The following is a 5,769-nucleotide window of genomic DNA, read 5'->3' on the forward strand; positions in this document are numbered from 1 at the left end:
CTGTTCTGTTTACTCCACCCACCTATGTTCTAAGCTATGAGCCCAAGCAGTTTGTTTATTACTTAACCAATGAAATCAACAGATTGATATTGAAGGGGGGAGGGAAGAGGCAGGGAGGGGAGCAGAGAAAAATGTAGAGCTTAATAAAAATCAATAAAAAAATGAAAATGCCCTATAATCTTGCCTACAGTCCAATTTTACGGGGGCATTTTCTAATCTGACGCTTCCTCCTTTCTGATGATTCTAGTTTGTGTCAAGTTAACATAAAACCAGCTAACACATAGACATAAACTTATATTAAATCTCTTAGACTGAGAACCTAACCCCATCAGCCTGTTCAACATGTGTTGGTAACTGTAAACAGAGGAATTAGCACACTCCTCAGATTATAAACCATAAGCGATGGTCTGTACTATGAAGACATTGTCCTAAAACAGGAGAAACTGCTTAGCTGAAAGTAACTGGGTTCCAACAGTAGCTTTCTGGGGATACCACATAAAAATGCAGAGCTCAACATCTCCACTCTGTGCCCAAGCCCCAGGGATGGGGTGTGCTCAGGACCAAGAAAGCTCATTTTTTCAATCCCCACCATACACATATCTGTATTTAGTGTATCCAAACACATTGCCACTGACCATTGAGGTGGTAAGCACCTCTGGAGAGAAAAATATTGGAAAGGTAAACCATCAGTGCAAACAAATCAAGTGTATTATAGCCTAAGTGTTTCGTCGGTAAGTGGAAGGCAAACACAGGTCTGTCGGTTTTCAGAGGAAAACAAGCAAGCTGAAGGTTGGTTCCTGAGCTTGGCAGTAGCCTAGATGGAAGGAATGGTTAGTGAATGCAATTTATTTTATTTCACGTATTTGGCCATCAATCAGAAATACTGCTTCATTGATCATTAGAATTATATATTTATCCCTTTTAATTCATAAGTAAACATTGGTGTGTCCCACACTAGGCTACAGAAGCTAACTAGGTCAACATGTTGACAACCTTCCTAACTTATAGGCTATATATGCTTTGAAAGTGACCTAGATTTTCCTTTTAGGACTAATTGGATTTCCTCAGTTCCTTTCAATGAGTAAATCACTATTACAATGAAAATAAACCTAAATTCTCTGAAAATAACATTTTGCAGGATTAGTGACCTTTCATTTGCTCTATGCTTTTCTCCCATAGGCATATCTTCCTGCAGCATCCCTCTCCAAGAAAAAAAAAATAAGACACAGAACATCCCTCCAGATTAAAAATGCATAAAGATCAGCAGACGCCTGAAATCAGCACAGACAGACGATCTTGCTGGCAATTAAATAAATAAATAAATAAATAAATAAATAAATAAATAATTCTGAAAAGCATCCGTATAGGTCAGCTTCTGGTACAACTCCAAGGGAATAAACAGACTAGTCTCTCTTCCATATGTATTGTATGCACATAGACATGGGAGCTGTGTGCACAATGCCTGGCTACAAAGGCTGTCCCTGGAGTCATGGTGCCTTGATTTTTATTTCTGGACAATTACATAAGCTTAAATTTCAGTTTTTCTTACTTACAGAGTGGAAAAAATAATAGTTATTTCTTTATAGAATTAAAGAAGATACGGCGTATAAAATATTTGCACAATAACAAGGCCATAATAGTGTATTTGTTATTGTCATTGTTGCTGTTAAATAAAGACATGCCAGTAGGACACAGTGGCGAATAAATGGCTGACCACCAGGTTTGCTAAGAGCCAGGGCACAGCAGGAGATAACCAGTCTCCTGCACTGATGTTCACGATCACTTTCTTGTCACTCTGTGCATCTTCAACGGACTCTCGTTTGGCTGCTCGTGAGATATTTCGTGGTGTTTCACATTTCTTCTTTTTGCTATGCAATTTAAAACCACAAGCCTCCTTTAAGTTATTGCTTTAGCTGTATGATAGAATGTTGCTATGTAGTCTTTTTCCTTTCATATCATTGATCTGTTCATTTGGTGTACGTGTGTGTCATTGAGTGTCCTGTTTGTGACGCGTGCGGACAACTTGAGGTGGGAGAATCTCTCCCTCTGGCATGTGGGTCCTGGGTTCAAGCTCAGGTTGCCAGGCTTGGCAGCAAGGCCTTGTATAGACATAGCCTACTGGGTGACTCGATATTGGATTTTAGATTTTTGGAATTTTAGTTGGGAATTCATCTTTGACTTACATATTACTGTATTTGACATTTTTTTTTGCCTGTAAAGTATGCATTCCTTCCATATATACATGGTCTATCAAGTAGATTGTACCTACTAAATCATTAATCAAGCCTCAAAAAATATGACAGGTTTATGCCTAGGGTCACTTTACCTCATTTCAAGACTGAGATGATTTGTGTCGCTTCTGAGAAAACACTGAGGGCTGTAGTGTTCCTAACGGTTGGTTCTGATCCGTCAGGGCCCCAAATGCTAAGACTGAGTCTCTGGAAAGAGAAGCAGTCATATTAACACTCCACCACAGGCTGTGAAATTAATTTGAAAAGAGACACGGGTATCAGCAGGGAGACAGAACTTGGCAGTATCCCGAAGGCTACAGGATCAGGCTGGGGGCCACTGTCTCACTGCTCTCGATAAATAGCCATGCCACGGGAAGAAGGCATACTTTCAGAAAAATTACAGAGATTCTCTTCAGGCTCAGAGCTGACAGGTAAAATGCAAAACCAGTTAAGTCAGAACTTTAGAGAAATAACCAATGTTCTTGGTGCACGTCCTAGGTGATATATGAGTTACGCTATGCTCACCATAAAAAGTCGCCTTCTTCCTCTTTGTCTTCTTCTTTATCATCTCATCCTTTCTTCGTCTTTCCCTTCCACCTTCTCCCTTTCTTTTGCTGAGTTTGCACATCTACCACTGGGGGAAGTACTTTGGGACAAAACTTATTGTCGGGGGGGGGGGCGCAAATATCTTGGAACAAAACTCATTGATACGTGGTGTTCATGGTGTAAAACACCTGAAACAGACTTTTTTAGGTTATGGAGATCATGACTTGTCAACAGAGTGGAGGAATTTCTGTTTTACTGGTGATTAGTTTTAAAAAGATGGAAAATAAGTCTTCAGGGAAAGGGACTCAGTTGTCATCCAACGTCAACTAAAGGTTTGAATGTTGTAATTGCTCAAAAAAATCACATTGGATAAATGATAAATGAAGTATAAAGGGAAGCAAGCAGTGCTCAGGAATGAATAGAAATGACTGAATAAGGATTGATTACCTAGCAATATAGTCTTTGTTACTTAGATGTGATTTAAAATTATGGATCAATGGGTGTTTAAACAGAAATGTTCCAGTTGCCATAACAACATTATAATACTTTTTATGTCACTTTCCAGCACATTGTTTATAATATGGTGTATTATTTTAAACTATGGTTGCCAGGAGAACCAAAATGCTTCTTACATTGTGATAACTCATTGCTCACTCAGACAAAACTCTGAATTATGGCTTGGAGCTATACATAAATGTGTATAAAATTGTGTATAAAACATCATAACCATAAATGGGTCTTATTGAGTTCAAATTCTCTGGTACTATTATTTGAAATTTAATATATGAGGAAAAGTTCTGATATATAAGAAAGTTTTCAAACATTCCACTTTCCTGTCAGTTGCTCCTGTGGCTGGTGCCTGCTATTCGTCATCTTTTCATCAACTTTTGTATTATGTCTAGGTCTCTTTACAGTTATTCCTCAAACACTGTAGTAAGAAACTCAGTGTGTGTGTGTGTGTGTGTTGTTATGCTTGTTAATACACTGATGCATGTCCCAATGTGTGTGCACATAGAGTGTATACATGTGTGTATGTGTGTGACATCAGAGGAGGATGTTAGGTATCTTCCTGTGAAGATGGATCTCCACCTATGCCCTTGGGACAGGATCTCTCACTGAACAACTAATTCAAATGGGGTGCTAGCAAGCCTCCAGAATCTGCTTATCTCTATCCCACAAATCCTGAGTTACAGGCTTGTTCAAAACGCCTGTTTTTTTTTCTTGTGGGTCCTAGGTTTGAACTCTGGAACTCATACTTACTTGTGCAGCAAATGGTTCTACTCGCCCGGCCCCAAACTAATTTATTTTTAAAGTAAAAATTCTTTCCATTTAAACAGAGTTATTTTAATGAAAACATTACTCCAGCATGAATCTTAGGAACAATATAAATCAGTAAACTGTAAACCATAGCACTAATTTAACATGGCTGATTGGACATTTTGAAGAGCAGGCCATGTCTGTACTTGAAAGATAAATGTCGTCATGGTTTTTAAGCCTTGGACTTTTTGAATCGCAGGCTGCTCTGCTGTTTGCAAACCTTGGCTAATAGTGGGTGTGCAGCCTGGTGGTATGGCTGGGGACAGGTGAGAAGACAGAGGTGGGCCTTCTGGAGGAAGTCAGTCACTGGGAGTGTGTCCTTGGGGTTATATCTGACCCTAGCCCCTTCCTGTGTTCCCGCTTCTCTGCCTCCTGACCAAGAGGATATGGGCTTTTCCACTGTGCTCTCCCTGCCACTTTGGACTGACCCCTCCAAAGGAGGATGTTAGGTATCTTCCTGTGAAGATGGATCTCCACTTATGCCCTTGAGACAGGATCTCTCACTGAACAACTAATTCAAATGGGATGCTAGCATTTGACTTGTATATTCGAACCAAACAGACTTTAAAGTAAATCCACTAGTCTCTTTAAATCTTCAAAGCCTACTAGTTCTCCATATACTTTTAGTGGTACCGGGAATCAGCTCAGGACTTTATAGGAAATAATAAATAAAAAAAGTGTGTGCTTACCTTCACAGAGCATGCATTTTTGTGATGAACTTTTTTATCATGAGTTGAGAAAATTGCAAGAGAATGGTTTTAGTGACTGGCTGCCTGGGGAGCTGACTCACAGACTCACGTTCGGTTGAGCTAATCACAGCTTATCCAAGAAAGTTTCTCCATGGATTAGCTTGTTATTTTTGTGAAATAAGGCTGCAAGGTTTATCACTGAACCATCGTTTTTTTTCTTTTTTCCCCCATTTTTGCTTTCATCTGTGTTCCTATGCAGCTTGTACTTAACCTATTTAGAACAGAACTCTGTATTCTCACATGACCGAAGTGATTAGCCTCTCATTGTCTCAGAGAATACAACATTAAGTGAAGCAGATGCTGTACAAACTGTGATTGTGCATATTTTCCACTGATGGTTTCATTAGAAGAAGACACAGACAAGTCTTAGCAATGGCAGACATGATCGTTCACCTTTAAACTCAGCCGTTCATGCTTTACCCCTCCCCAGGTGAACTACATAAAGCACAGCTGAGAATTATTCCTCCCTGTAACATTATAGATGAAACTGAAGAACCAAGTGCGATGCTGGTTAGCTAAGACAAGTTGCAGGGATAATTAGATGTTGGAAGAAGGGTGTTAGCTTGGTGGAAGACTAGTTGGTGACCGTACCTTTTCATGAGCTCAGATACTGGTGTGAAGCTTAGAACATTGAACTGAGATTTCCTTTTGAGTATGTGGAAGATGGAAAGACTTAATAAAAATAACAGGAAATGCTGTTATAAACCGAGAGTGGAAAATGGCCAGAAATGCCACTGTGTCAACTCCCTTGTGTGACTAGGTTATCTATCACTTCCTCCAGTCTCTGGGAAGACAGATTTCCTGATGGTCCTTTTCCTGAGGTTTCCCATGGAAGAAAAAGGAGAATGAGGAAGATGAGGAGGAGGAGGAGGAGCATAAGGAGAAGGAGGGTGAAGAGGAGGAGGAGGAGGAGGAGGAGGAGGAGG

This window comes from Microtus ochrogaster, chromosome 21 (genome assembly GCF_000317375.1).
Source record: "Microtus ochrogaster isolate Prairie Vole_2 chromosome 21, MicOch1.0, whole genome shotgun sequence".
NCBI classification, from domain to species: Eukaryota; Metazoa; Chordata; class Mammalia; order Rodentia; family Cricetidae; genus Microtus; species Microtus ochrogaster.